At 36.7% G+C, this 16,408-nt stretch overlaps 1 non-coding gene across 1 annotated transcript; it reads left to right on the forward strand.

Moving 5' to 3' along the window:
* Nucleotides 1-6,423: 6,423 nt before the first annotated feature.
* Nucleotides 6,424-6,495, forward strand: TRNAE-UUC (transfer RNA glutamic acid (anticodon UUC)). The gene has a single exon. It is a non-coding gene; the product is annotated as a tRNA-Glu (tRNA).
* Nucleotides 6,496-16,408: the final 9,913 nt, after the last annotated feature.

Raw genomic sequence — 16,408 nt, forward strand, 5'->3', positions numbered from 1 at the left:
ACCCAAAGCATGAGCATTGAAGAAAGAAATAGATAAATGGGAACTCCTCAAAATTATTCACTTTTGTGCATCAAAGAATTTTGTCAAGAAAGTAAAAAGAGTCTATACAATGGGAGACAATATTTGGAAACAATATACAGATAAGGCCCTAGTGTCGAGAATATATAAAGAGATTGTTCAACTCAACAACCAAAAGACAGACAACTCAATTACAAAATGGGCAAAAGACATGAACATACATTTCTCAGAAGAGAAAATACAAATGGCTAAAATCACATGAAAAGATGCTCAACTTCACTGGCTATGAGGGAAATGCAAATCAAAACCATAATGAAATATCATGTCACACCCACCAGAATAGCCATTATCAATAAAACAGAAAATGATAAGCACTGGAGAGGATGTAAAGAAAGAGGCACACTTATCCACTGTTGGTGGGAATGTAAAATGGTCCAACCACTGTGGAAGGCAGTTTGGCAGTTCCTCAGGAAGCTAAGTATAAAATTGTCATATGATCTAGCAATACATTGCTAGGTATATATGCAGAGGACATGAGGGCAAGAACACAAACGGACATTTGCACACCAATATTATAGCAGCATTATTTACAATTGCCATGGGATGGAGGCAGCCCAAATGTCCATAAATAGATGAGTGGCTAAACAAGCTGTGGTGTATACATACAACGGAATATTACACAGCTGTAAGACTGAATAAAGTCATGAAGCATTTTTAACAATATAGATGGACCTTGAGAACATTATGCTGAATGAGATGAGCCAGAAACAAAAGGACAAATACTATATGGTCTCATGGATATGAACTAGCATTCATGAATGAATGTGGAGAATTTCAGTTAAGAACAGAGGCCATCAGGAGATAGAAATAGGGTAGATTTTGGGTAATTGGAGCTGAAGGGATACAGACTGTGCAACAGGACTGATTGTTAAAATTCAGATATGGATAGCACAATACTACCTAATTGTGGTATAATGTTAGTACACTGAATGAAGCTGAATGTGAGAATGATAGAAGGAGGAGGGCTGGGGGACACAAATGAAACCAGAAGGAAAGATAGAGAATAAAGACTGAGATGATATAATCTAGGAATGCCTAGAGTATACAATGATAGTGACTAAATGTACAAACTAAAATATATTTTTGCATGAGGGAGAACAAAGGAATGTCAATATTGCAAGGTGTTGAAAATAGATGATAATTCATATTTTAAAACTTTAACTTATGTGTGAGACTAAAGCAAAAAATGTTTATTTGGTAAAAAATTTATATTTTGACTAGTGCATTTCTTAATATAATTTATATGGACAGTTTAATTGAACACCATAAGTACATGGAACCTTGAATAAGGCATGAAGTTTTGTAGGTTTGTCCAAAGTGATGCCCCGATAAATCCCAGAGTGATTTGAACAGTGAATAAAAAAATATTTGCAAAGTCACCTTGGGAGAGATGGCAAGAAAGAAGGAAAATTCAGCTTCCCCATTTGGAGAACTCCTGTATTCTCACAAGCAGTGGGGACAACCAAATCAATGGCCGAGCCCTCAATTTTGGGGTTTGTTCATATGAAACTTATCCCCACAGAGGATAGGCTAAGCCTACTTGAAATTAAGACTAAGACAAGCAAACTCACAGCCCTACCCCTCTTTATGTGGGGCATGACATTCCTGGCAATGTGGGACAGAAATCCTAGAATGAGATGGGACTCAGCATGAAAGGATTGAGAAAATCTTCTCAACCAAAAGGCGGAAAAGAGAGAAAGGAGACAAAATAGTGTCAGTGGCTGAGAGATTTCAAACAGAGTTCAGAGGTTATCCTGGAGGTTATTCTTATGCAGTTTATAGATATCCCCTTTTTAGTTTAAGGTGTATTAGAGAGGCTAGAGGGAAGTGCCTGAGACTCTAGAGTTGTGTTCCAGTAGCCATGTTTCTTGAAGATGAATGCATAATGATATAGCTTTTGCAGTGTGACTATGTGATGTGAAAACCTGATGTCTGATGCTCCTTTTGTCTATGATATTGACAGATGAGTAAAAAATATGGATTAAAAATAAATAAATAATAGGGGGAACAAATGTTAAAATAATAATAAAAAAAAAGAAGCCAGGAGAGAAAGCTAGCAGATATCGTCCTGTGCCCTCCCAGCTGAAAGAGAGAAATCCCAAACTTCATCAGCTTTTCTTGAGTGAAGGTAACCTCTTGTTGGTGCCTTAATTTGGATATTTTCACAGCCTTAGAACATAAACTTGCAACTTAATAAATTCCTCATTTAAAAAGCCATTCTCTTTCTGATACATCACATTCTGTCAGCTTACAGACTATAAAAGGGAAACTCTAATTTCTGAATGAGTTCTCTGTTAACCTACAACTGACCTAATAAAGTTGATAGATCAACAGCATTTTTTTCAAGTTCGTTGGCTGTGATGATTGGTTGCTGGATTTTCCCTAGAGAAGAGAGATACCTAGTGTTAGAAGTAAAAGTGTATGAGGTATAGCTAAGCTTTAAGAAAAAAAAAAAGCTTGGAAACTTGAGCAAGTTTTTTAACCTCTTTGAGCTTCCAATTCCTCATCTGTAAAATGGACTTAAAATTCCAGTGTAATGCAAGGATCCACATATTCCGGGATTGTCACATTTTAAAACACAGCATCAACCAAAATTGGAACCTTTATTCCAGTCCTTCTCAGTCATTTCAAGGACATCAGTTCTTAGTAAGAATACCTTTCTTTTCTCCAGACCCTGGAACTGTGAGCACTCTCACCCTTTCTAGCTTGAAAAGATTTTCTACATGGTTCGCTCTCATTCCCATGACTACTGCCGCCCCTGGGCTGTTCAGAAGCCTCCATGAAATCAAGCTGACAGTGTCCCAAGAGCCCATTTAAGCACAACACTTCCTGGGGGAGTATCCCCTCTGCTGCTTTACCCTTTATCAGATAAAATATGGGGAGGGAAGAACCATTAAGCCTCCCCAGGTGTGAGGATTAGTGACAATAAGCAAGGAGCACAAAGAAGAGGACATGTCCCCCAGGAGACTTGCGGGAGAGGTGCACCTTGACATTGTCTAAAAGATGAGGGATGCTCAGGGAACTTTCCTGAAGACTTCCCTGTGGCTTCCATGAGTGGTCCTGGGTGTTCAAGAGTTTCCACATAAATCCACTCTCACCTAGAAGGGTAGATTTCTTTTTTGTAACATGTTTTAATTTTAAAAATTTAAGGAGATAATATTTTCTTACGGGTCAACAATCAAAAACTAAAATGTATACATGAAGATGTCTTGCTCTTGTTCCTGTTTCTAGCCACTCCCTCACCTCTGTCAGCTTCTGTTTCTATGGATAATTATTACTTTTATTAGTTTTCTTGATTATGTTTTCACTGTTGTTTTATATATTTAAAGAAGAGGTAATCCCTATGCATGGAAAATCATTCAGTCATAATATACTGTGTGCAGTGGACAGAGGTTTCCTTCCTGTCCCTTTTCCTCATCCTCCCCTTACCAGAGGGACCGCATCACCTATCTTTTTCCATGTATAATTCCAGAGATATTCTGTGTATATACAAGTACATAGATATGGATATGTTTACAGATAAATTGATATCTTTTATCATGAATGCTACCATAGCACACACAATGTTCTGTGCCTTGCTTTTTTTTTTTTTTTTTTGGTTTTATGCTGCATCCTGGAAAATTTTTCCTTTAAGTTTATAAAAATCTGCCTTATTCTTTTTTGGGGGCTGTCTACTCCTCAATGTGGCTGTTCCATAATTTATTAAGCATTAAAGCATGAAGCACATTGGGAAACCAAAAAATATGTAATATTTATTTGTTTGGTTGTTTTTTAGTTTTTACGAATATTCCTACTTCTCTCTTTCTCCATTAACCCTCTCCCAGGAACCTATAATATGCTCTCTATCTCTGCAAATTTGCTGTTTCTAGTCATCTCTTATAATTGATATACAATTTTTGTCCTTATTTGTCTTGTATATTTCACTGAGCATAACATTTTTAAATTTCTTCCGTGTTGCAGCATGCCTCATAACTTCATTTATTCCTTTATTTTTGTAAATTTTTTTTATTAGAGAAGCTATGGGCTCATAGCACAAGCATACATAAAATACACCACCAATACCTTACACTGATGTGGAACATTTATTAAAATTGATAATAGCACTTTTTTGTAATTGTACTATTTTTTCACAGTGTTGTCTTTGTTACAATTGGTGAAAGATTATTAAAATAATATTATTAAATACTGTCCATAATTTCTGTTAGGCATATTTAATTCCATATGCTACCCTATCATACTTACCTTGTATATTTATTATGGTATATTGTTATACTTCATGAAAGAACATTCTTATACTTGTACTATTACCTATAGCCCATCATCTACAGTAGGGTTCACTGTATTATGCAGTCCTATGTTTTGTATTTTAATTTTTTTCTAGTAACATATATGACCTAATATTTCCCCTTTTAATGACATTCACCTATATAATTCAGTAATGTTGTTTACTCAAAATAATGTGCTACTATCACCACTATCCATTTCCAAACCCTTATGACCAATCTAAATAGAAATACTGTACAAATTAAGCATCTATTTCATATTCTCTAATTCCAGTCTATCCCCTGGTAACATATATTCTAGATTCCAACTCTATGAGTATGCTTGTTGTGAGTTTGTTTATTTATGTCAATTAGATCATTTGATATTTGTTCTTTTGTGTCTGGATTATTTCACTTAGCATAATGACCTCAAGGTTCACCCATGTTGTCACATTTATCAGCCCTTCATTTCTTTTTATGGCTGAATAATATATCTTTGTAGGTATATACTATGTTTTATTTATTCATTCATCAGTTTATGGGCACTTGAGTTGCTTCCAGTTTTTGGTAATTGTGAATAATGTTTATATAAACATAGGTGTGCAAATATCTATTTAAATCCCTGCCTTCAGTTCTGGGTACCCACTAGCAGGATTGCTGCATCATGTGTTAATTCTATAGTTAGCTTTCTAAGGAAGTGCCAAAATGTCTTCCAAAGTGGCTGCACCATTTTACATTCCCATCAACAATGCACGAGTGTTCCTATTTTCCCACGTGATCTCCCACATTTCTTATTTCAATTTTTTAAAATAGTAGCTGCTTTGGTTTGCTAAAGTTGTCCTAATGCAATTTGCCAAAAATGGACTGGCTTGTACAAAGGGAATTTATTAAGTTATAAATTATAATTTTAAGGCCATGGAAATGTCCAAATTAAGGCATCAACATTAGGACACCTTCGCTGAAGAAAGACCAATTACATCCAATTTCCTCTGCCATATGGGAAGACACATGGTGGCATCTGCTGGCCCTTGTCTTTCCCAGGTTGGTCTCAGAAAGGCTCTCTCAGCTCCTGTGGGTCCTTTTGACTTCTACTGAGGAATTTTTTTTCTTAGTTTCTTTAGACTGTTTGGGATCTCTTAAAGGACTCTAGCAAGCAGCTCAAGACCCACCTTGAATGGGTGGAGTCACATCTCCATAGAAACAACCTAATCAAAATGTTTCACCCAACAAAATGCCCCAACAAGATTCAATTAAAAGAGAATGAGCTGAGACTCAGCATCAAGGGATTGAAGAAACCTTCTCAATCAAAAGGGGAAAGAGTGAAATGAGACAAAATAAATTTTCAATGGCTGAGAGATTCCAAACAGAGTCGAGAGGTTATTCTGGGGGTTATTCTTACATGTTAAATAGATATCACCTTGTTAGTCAAAATGTAGTGGAGAGGTTGGAGGGAACTGCCTGTAAATGTGGAGCTGTATTCCAGTAGCCATGTTTCTTGAAGATGATTGTATAATGATCTAGCTTTCACAATGTGACTGTGTGATTGTGAAAACCTTGTGTCTGTTGCTCCTTTTATCTACCTTATCAATGATGAGTAAAACATATGGAATAAAGATGAATAATAGGGGAAACAAATGTTAAAATGAATTTATAGTGAAATTTATTTTACTGGTGATTGGTGAGGGAGAGTGATGGGGGGTATGGTATGTATGAATTTTTTTCTGCTTTGTTTTTATTTCTTTTTCTGAATAGATGCAAATGTTCCAAGAAATGATCATGATGATGAATATGCAACTATGTGATGATATTGTGAATTACTGATTATATATGTAGAACAGAATGATCGAAAGTCATGAATGTTTGTGTTTGTTTGGTGTTTTTTGGTATTTAAAAAAAAAAAAAGAACATGGAGTACATAACAGCTTCAAACCAATACATTACACCCTCTGGACCCCCAAAAGACACGGTCAAAAGACAAAATGCATTCACTTCACCCCAATATTATAAAGTCTTAAATCATTTCAGTAAAACTACAAGTACCATGCAAAATCAAAAACACTATAAGCCTCATAAGAATAAGGGTGCATGGGTAGTTCAGTGGTTAGAATGCCCGCCTTTCATGTGGGAGACCCAGGTTCAATTCCTGGGCCATGCACCCCAAAAAAGAAAAAAATAAGTTACAAGCATGGTCTGTCCTAAGGGAAAATTCTTCTCTTACTGTGGACCTGTGAAACAGAATAAGTTATCTGCTTCCAATATACAAAGGAGGGACAGTCATAGGATAAATGTTCCCATTTCCATAGGGAAAAATTGGAAGGAAAGAAAGTAGGGGCTCACTGAATCCAAGAAATTCCAAAAACCTGCAGGGCATACTCCATTAGATTTCAGAGTTTGAGAGTCATTTATAGAATGATGTTTTATCCTTAGAACTTGAGAGAGTGGCAGTTCCACCTTTTTCAAGGAATTACCAGTGGCTCTGCTCTGTAAAAATACTGGGGTGAGGGTTGCAACATTTGGGAAGACTGGGAAGAGCACCTTCTTTTTGAAATCACCCTCCTCAGGCATCTGGGTGGCCCCCAGACTCTGCCATCTCCAGGGCACACACTCAACACCTTCATAACAGTGGGTTTGTCAGGCTCTCCCCACACCCCAGGCAATGTGCTCCACACTTTCTGAGGTCTGGGGCAGCAGCGTTCTTGAAAAGCAGGGTGGAAGGTCCACCTCTGTAAACTCCAGGGGAAACTCACACTTTGTAAGTGCATTGGTAGGTCTGCTCTCCAGGCCCAAGATTTCTTGGCTCCAAACCTTAGCGTCCATGGTTTGGCCTTTGAAGTATTTTTCCTTTAATTTTCCCCTTTTCTGTTGCTTTTAGTCCAGACTGGGAGTAGTTCCATTCATACAGATCTTGCAAAAATTTGTTGGCATATGTGGGTTACAACCATCAGACAATAGGACTTCCTGCAAATCCTTTCCATATAACTGCATTTCCAATCCTGGCTTTTACTGAAATGTTTGTCTGTTTCCATGTTTGGTTAAATCCTCATATGGGGCACTAGTCTCTGTGGTCTCACTTTCTGGGAGCCCAAGATTTTCCAGACCATCAATTTCTGGTTTACTTGTACCCACAAATTCAGTTCTTAGCTTATCCCTTTCCTCTCACATTTTACTATAAGGTGCAAAGAGAAGCCAGTCTGCATGTTTCATCTTAGCTCATCACTTTCAAATTCTCCCTTCCATCCTGCATTAGAACTCAATTTTGCCAAGTTCTCTGCCACTTTAAAACAGGGTTGCCTTTCATTCAGTTTACAGTGATGCATTCATCATTTCTGTCTAAAGCCTCATCAGAAATATTTTTAGAGCCCATATTTCTATCAATAGTCTCTTTAAAGCAAAGGTCTTTTGGACCAAACTCTTCACAATTCTTCTAGAATCTTCCCCTTATTCATTTATGAAGCTGTTCCAGCATTTTTGGTATTTGCAAATCACAACACCTCACTCCTAGTACCAAAGCTGTATTGGTCTGATTCTCTAGGGAAACAGAATCTACAGGAGACATCTGTAAATATGAGATCTTTTGCTTTCTATTTATTTCTTTTTTTATTTTTGCATGGGCAGGCACCAGGAATCAAACCCAGGTCTGCAGCATGACAGGTGAGAACTCTTTCTGCCGAGCCACGGTGGCCTGCCCTAAATATGAGATTTTATAAAGATGTCTCATGCAACTGTGGGGATGCGCAAGTCCAAATTCCATAGGACAGGCAGTGAGTTGGCAACAATGATGAAGGTCAATGAATTCCCAGTAGATGCTGGCTGGCTGAAATAAAGACAGAAGTTCTCTCTTCTGACTGCTGAAATTGTCACCTCTCCCTTAAAATTGTCCTCTATTCACTGATTGGATTCAATCCAACTAATTGGATTAAGTCTGACTGGATTCTCCCATTGCAGAAGACATTCCCCTTAGTTGATCATAGATAAAATCAGTCATAGATGCAGTTAATGTGACTGATGATTTAAGTCCACAAAATTTCCTCACAGTAATGGTGAGGTCAGTGCTTGCCTGACCAGACAACTGGGCACCATCACCTGGCCAAATTGGCATATGAACTTCACCATCACAGTAGCCATTTTAATGGGTGTGAAATGGCATTTCATTGTAGCTTTATTTGCATTTCTGTAATGACTAGTGATGTTGAGCATCTTTTCATTTCTTTGAAAAAATGTTTAATCAATACTTTAGTTCAGTAACTTTTTTTTTGTCTTTTTGTTGTTGATTTATATTATGGATATGAAATTCTATCAGATACATGGTTTCCAAATATTTTCTCTCATTGATTAGGTTAGCTTTTCATTTTCATGATAAAGACTTGATGCACAAAATTTTTAATTTTGAGGAGGTCCTATGTACCTATTTTTCTTTCATTGCTTGTGCTTTGGGTGTAAAGTTTAAAATGCCATTGCCTAACACCAGCTCTTGAAATACGTCCCTACATTTCTTCTAGGAGGTTAATGGTTTTGGTTCTTATATTTAGACATTTGATTCATTTTTAGTTGATTTCTGTATATGGTGTGATATAGGTGCATTCTTTCATTTTTTTGCACAAATATATCCATTTCTTCCAGCACCGTTTGTTGAGGAGATTATACTTTGCCATTTGAGTGGACTTGGCAGCCTTGTCAAAAATCAATTGGCCATAGATGTGAGGGTCTATTTCTGAACACTCAATTCAATTCCATTGATCAATAATTCTATTGTTGTGCCAACACCATGCGTTTTGACCACTGTAACTTTATGATATACTGTAAAGTCAGGAAATGTGAATCCTCCAACTCTGCTCTTCTTTTCCAATATGATTTTGGCTATTCAGGGTCTAATACCCCTCCAAATAAATTTGATAATAGCCTTTTCCATTTCTGAAAGTAGGTTCTTGGAATTTTGATTGGGATTATATTGAATCTGAAACATTTTTGGTAGAATTTACATCTTAATGATATCTAGTCTTCCAAAACATTAACCTGGAATGTCCTTCCATTTATTTAGTTTTTTTTTTTTTTTTACTTTTTTTCATACTGTTTTGTAGTTTCTTTGCACAAATCATTTACATCCTTGATTAAATTTATTCCTAAATATTTGATTATTGTAGTTGCTATGAGAAATGGACTTTTGTTCATTATATCCTCCTCAGATTGCTCATTACTATTGTAACACTACCAATTTTTGCATGTTGATCTTTGTGATGTTTAGGTTCTGGTGTCAACTTGGGAAAATGATTATGCCCACTTGTCTGGCCAGGCAAGCACTGGCCTGACCATTGCTGCAAAGATATTTTGTGGCTGGGTGATAAATCAGAAGGCTGGTATATTAAGTCAGCCAGTTTATTGCAACGGTGGCTGATTACATCTGTGATCAACTAAGACTTGTCTCCCCAATGAGCTTTTCCATTCAGTTGAAAGTTTTTAGGGAAGAAGAGAGCCTCTTTCCCTGCCTCTTCAGCCAGTGAGTCTTTCCTGTGGAGTTCCTCCAGACCTTTCATTGGAGCCACCAGCTTCACAGCCTGCCTTATGGATTTTGGACTCTTCCATTCCCATGCTTGTGTGAGACACCTTTATAAATCTCATAGTTACAGATCTCTCTTTTTAGTTTTGTTTCTCTAGAGAATCCTAACTAAGACAATCTTGTAACCTGGCACTTTCCCGAATTTGTTTATTAGCTGTAGTAGCTTTCTTGTCCATATTTCAGGAATTTTTATATAGAGAATCATAATCGTCTGCAAAGAGTGAAAGTTTTACTTCTTCCTTTCCAATTTGGATGCCTTTTATTTCTTTTTCTTGCCTATCTGCTTTGGCTAGAACTTCTAGTACAATGGTGAATAACAGTGATGACAGTGGCATCCTTGTCTTTCAACATTGAGTATGATGTTAGCTGTGGGTTTTTCTTATATGCCCTTTATGATGTTGAGAACATTTCCTTCTATTCTTATTTTTCTATGTGTTCATATTGAGAAAGGATGCTGGATTTTCTCAAATACCTTTTCTATATCAATGGAGATAATGATGTGGTTTTTCCCTTTGTTTTGTTAATATGGTGTATTATATTAATTGATTTTTTTAACATTGAACCACCTTTGAAAACCTGGGATAAAGCCCATGTGATCATGGTGTATAAGTTTTTCAGTGCGTTGTTAGATTTGATTTGCAAGTATTTTGTTGAGGGTTTTAGCACCTGTATTCATACAAGAAAGTGGTATGTAATTTTCTTTTCTTCTAGTGTCTTTGGTATAAGGGTGACATTGGCCTCATAGAATGAATTGGGTAGTGTTCCATTCTCTTCAAATTCTTTGAAGAGTTTGAACAGAATTGATAATAATTCTTCTTGGAATGATTGATAGAATTCACTTGTGAAACCATCTGATCCTTAGCTTTTTTTGTTGTTGTTGCTGCTGTTGGGAAGTGTTGTTTTTCTAATAATTTGCATGTATTATTATTATTATTATTATTATTATTTGCATGCACAGGCACTGGGAATTGAACCCAGGTCTCCAGCACAGCAGGCGAGAACTCTGCCTGCTGAGCCACCATGGCCCACCTTGTATGTATTTTTATTGATAGACCTTCACATACCATACAATCCATCCAAAATATACAGCCAATGGTTCATGATATCATCACACAATTATCATCACCATGATCACTTTTAGAACATTTGCATTACTCCAGAAAAAGAATTTAAAAGACAAAGCAAAAAATAAGCTTACCGAGAAAAACTTTTATGGTGACTTAGATTAAGCCAAGGGCACTCCCTAGGGTTTTCAGGATTATTGTGGGTTGGGGCATAGTGGACTTCGGTAGCTTGAAATATCTGGCCAAACCTTGCATAAGAACACCCAGGATGACCTCTCAACTCTATTTGAAATCTCTTAGCCATTGAAACTTTATTTTGTTCCATTTATTTTCCCTTTTTTTGTCATTGTCAATCCTATTATGCCTGGGCCAGGCTTAGCCCTGAGAGTCATGTACCACATTGCCAGAGAGTCTTACCCTTATGGTTCATGTCCCACACAGAAGGGAGAGTGAGTTTATTTGTAGAGTTGGCTTAAAGAGAGAGACCACATTTTAGCAAAAAAAAAGAGACTCTCTGGGTGGGGGGACTGTTAGAAATAATTACATGCAGGCCTAGTTTGACCCTTGCACAAGGAAGTTTTATAAGAGCAAACCTCAAGATCGAGGGCCTGTCTTACTAAATTGGTAGTCCTTAATCCCTAAAAGAATATCAGGAATTTCCCAAGTGGGGTGATTTAACATTTCCAGTTTTTCCCCAAAATCCCTCAAGGTGACTTTGCAAATATGTTTTTATTTTCTCCTCAAAATACTCTGGAATGTGTCCAGGCATTACATTAACTTGTACAGAGTAATAAAATCTAATTCCTTATTCCAGGAATTGTGTTGTTTAAGTAAACTGACCAGGGAGGTTAAATTAGATAGTGTGCTACCGAAAATATGAATTTTTACCAAATAAACATCTCTTCATTTGGTCTCCTCCAGAGGTTGAAGTTTTAAAATACAGTCAATATCATCATTTACTCTGTATTCTTATTTACCTTCGTCCTAACCATTTCATACACATCTTTAATTGGAGTCTGATCTCTTTTTTTGGCTTTTTAAACAGTTGCTGTAAGGAGTAATGCTGACTATCAGGGCTGCAGAACTCTAATTCTGAGTCTCATATGTCTCACAGATACCTAATGGTTCCTGGAACTACCAGGTTATACATACAGAGCACACCATCTCAGAATTTAGAAAAAACAATTACAACCCAGGAATAGATGTGACTGCTGTAAGAGCTTAAAATCTAGTAACCTTTACAAGAGACTTACTTGAACATTCTCTATCTTCTTAATCATTAATTGCCCAATATTTTCCCACTTTCTATCCCATGATAACCCATGCACTCATATTCAATTCACAGAGTTTGCTTATTATTGCCCATATATAATAATGAGACCGTATGTTTTGGTTTGCAAGCTGCTGGGATACAGTATACCAGAACTGGAATGGCTTTTGTAAAAGGGAATTTATTAAGTTGCAAGTTTATGGTTCTAAGGCTGTGAAAATGTCCAAATTGAGGAAAGACTATAAAAATGTCCAGATTAAGGCATCTAGGGAAAGGTATCTTGATTCAAAAAGGCCAATGATATTCAAGGCTTCCCTCTCATCTGGAAAGGCACATGACATCTGCTAGCTTTCTCTCCAGGCTTCTTCAATGCCCTCCCCAGGGGCATTTTCTTTATGCATCTCCTTAGGTCTCTGACTGTGTGGGCTCTGTTGGTTCCAAAGCTTTTTCCAAATGGTTCTACCTTAAAGGACTCCAGTAAGCCACCCTATCTTGAATGGGTGAAGACACATCTCCATGGAAACCATCTAACTAAAAGTTACCACCCACAATTGGGTGGATCACATCTCCATGGAAACAATCAGAAGGATTCCACCCAACAATACTGAATGAGGATTAAAGGACATGGCTTTTCTGAGGTACACAACAGGTTCAAACCGACACACTATACATTATTTGTCCATTTTTTTTCGGCTTATTTCACTCAACATAATGCTCTCAAGGTTCATTCTCCTAACTGCATGCCACAGGACTTCATTCCTTCCTGCAGCTGCTCAGTATTCCATTGTATGCATACATTATGTTTCACCCTTCTATTCATTAGTCACTGTACTGGTATATCACCTCCATCCATTGCAAATTGTGAATAATGTCACAATAAATATCAGTGGGTAATGCGTATTCTCATCCTTGCTTTCAGTTTGGTTGGGAGATTTTTGATGATTGTTTCAACTGCTTTACTTGTAGTTGGTCTGTCGAGGTCTTCTATTTCTTCTTGAGTTAGTATAGCTTGTGCCTGTTTCTAAGAAGTTCATTTCATCTAGGATGTCCAATTTGTTGGCATGCGTTTGGTCATAGTAATCTCTTACAGTCTTTTTATTTTTGTCATGTTAATAGTAATTCCCCCCTCTCATTTCTAATTTTATTTTATTTGTTTGCATCTTCCTTTTTTTTTCTTTGTCAATCTAGCTAAGTGTTTGCCAATTTTATTGAACAACTCAAGGCATCAATTTAAAGTTTTGTAACTTTCCTCTTTTTTTAATTCTCGATTTCATTTATTTCTGCTCTTATTTTTGTTATTTCTTTCTTTCTGCTTGCTTTAGGGTTATTTTGCTATTCTTTCTCTAGTTTTTCCAGATGTGCAGATAAGTCTTTTATTTTACATATTTCTTCTTTTTGAAAATAAGAGTTTAGGGCTATAAATTTCTCTCTCTGTACTGTGTTCACTGCCTCCCATAAGTTTTGATATGTTATGTTCTTGTTTTCCATTGTCTCAAAATATTTACTGATTTCTCATGCAGTTTGTTCTTTGACCCACTTATTAAATGTGTTATTTTACTTCCTAATGTTTGTGGATATTCCAGTTCTTCACCTGCTATTTATCTCCAGATATGTTTCATTTTGGTCAGTGTTCTAATTTGATAGCTGCTGGAATGCAATATACCAGAAATGGAATGGCTTTTTAAAAGGGAAATTTAGTAAGTTGCTAGTTTACAGTTCTAAGGCCGAGAAAATGTCCAATTAAAACAAGTCTATAGAAATGTCCAATCAAAAGCATCCAGGGAAAGATACCTTGGTTCAAGAAGGCCGATGATGTTCAGGGTTTTTCTCTCATCTGGAAAGGCACATGGTGAACACAGTCAGAGTATCTCTCTGCTGCAAGGGTACATGGCAAGCAAGGAGTCATCTGCTTCTTTATCTCCTCGTTTCCTGTTTCATGAAGCTCCCCGGGAGATGTTTTCCTTCTTCATCTCCAAAGGCTTGCGGGCTCTCTGCTTCTTATGGCTATGTCATTCTCCTTTGCTCTCTGAATCTCTTTCATTCTCCAAAATGTTTTCTCTTTTATAGGACTCCAGAAACTTATCAAATACCCACCCAAATGGCTGGAGATATGTCTCCAGCTAATCCAGTTTATCAACCACTGTTGATTAAATCACATCTCCAGGGAGATGATCTAATTACAGTTTCAAGCATTCAATACTGAATAGGGATTAGAAGAAATGGCTGCCTTTACAGAATGGAATTAGGATTAAAACATGGCTTTTCTAGGATCCATACATCATTTCAAACCAGCACAGACAGTGAATATGCTTTGTATAATTTCAATCTTTTTAAATTTACTGAGACTTTTTTTGATCCAGTATGTGGTCTATCCTGGAGAATGGTCTCTATGCACTTGAAAAGAATGCATATCTTGCTATTTGGGGGTGCAATGCTCTGTATATGTCTGTAAGGTTTAGTTCTTTGCTTCCTTATTGATCTTCTTTTTAAGTTCCATATACTGATGAGAATGGTGTATTGAAGTCTCCAACTATTACTGTAGAGGTGGCTATCTCTCCCTTCAGTTTTGTCAGGGTTTGTCTCATGTATTTTGGGACACCATGGTTAGATGCATAAATATTTATGATTTTTTTGTGTATTGCCCCTTTTATTAATATATAGTGTATTCCTTTTTCTCTTATAACAGCTTTTGACTAAAGTCAATTTTGTCCAATATGTACTAATGGTTACTATTTGCATATGGTATCTTTTCACAACATTTCATTTTCAATGTATTTGTGTCTTTGGGTCTAAAATGAGACTTGTAAAAAACATACAGTTGGATCATTCTTTTTTTAATAAAGCTTTATTGAGATATATTCATATACCTTATAATCATCTAAAGTATACAATCAGTGGTCCATAGTATTATCATATAGTTGTGCATTCATCATCATAATCAATCTTTGAACATTTTCATTACTCCAAAAACAATAAAAATAAAAGTAAAAAGGAATACCCAAAACATAACATACCCCCTATTATTTATTTATTATTTTGTCTTTATATTCTCATCCATTAATCCATGCATGGATAAATAGAGTGTCAGTCACAAGGTTTTAATAATCACATGGTCACACCATAACAGCTATATAGTTATACATTCATCTTTAAGAATCAAGGCTACTGGATTACAGTTCAACAGTTTCAGACATTTCCCTCTAGCTACTCCAATACACCAACCACTAAAAAGGGATATCTATAATGCATAAGAATATGCTCCAGAATGACCTCTCAAATCTATTTGAAATCTCTCTGCCATTGAAATTTTGTTCTGTTTCATTTCTCTTCCCTTTTGGTCAAGAACATTTTCTGAATACATAATGCCAGGGCCAGGCTCATACCCGAAGTCAGGCTTCAGGTTGCCACGGAGATTTACACCCCAGGAGTCATGTACCATGTAGGAGAGATGTCTATGAGTTTACCTGCAGAGTTGACTTAGAGAGAAAGGCCACATATGAACAACAAAAGAGGTTCTCTGGGGTTGACTCTTAGGCAATTCTAAGTAGTCTTAGCTTCTCCTTTGCAGGAATAAGTTTCATAAGGGCAGACCTCAAGATTGGGGGCTTGGCCTATTACATTTGTAGTACTCAATGCTTGCAAGTATATCAGGTCTTTCCCAGGTGGAAATGTTCAATATTTCCACATTTTCCCCCAGTTCCTCAGGGGAAATGGTGAAATATTTTTTTTTTATCTCCTGCCCAGATTACTCTGGGATATATCAAGGCATCACATACCCTGTATAAACCAACAAGCTCTCACTCCCTATTCAAAGTTCCATGCAATTATGGTGTTCAAATAAACTGACTGTACAACTTAAATTAGGTGGTGTGCTACAGAAGATATAAATTTTGCACCAATTAAATATCTCTTTCTTTGGTTTTACTGAGAAGTTGAAGTTTTAAAGTATAGCCAATATCATCTTTTACCCTGTATTCTGATTTACCTTACACCTTAGTCAGATCAGTTTCATTCAGATCTCTAATTGAAGCCTGGTCTCTTTTTCAGCTTTTCAAACAGTTGCTGTATGGGGTAATGATGACCTTTATAGCTGCAGAACTCTAGTTCTGAGTCTCAGGTATCACACGGTTACCCAAAGTTCCAGGGAATGACCCATTATACACGAAGAGCTCAGAATCTC

Source organism: Tamandua tetradactyla, chromosome 16, assembly GCF_023851605.1.
Source record: "Tamandua tetradactyla isolate mTamTet1 chromosome 16, mTamTet1.pri, whole genome shotgun sequence".
Taxonomy (NCBI): Eukaryota; Metazoa; Chordata; class Mammalia; order Pilosa; family Myrmecophagidae; genus Tamandua; species Tamandua tetradactyla.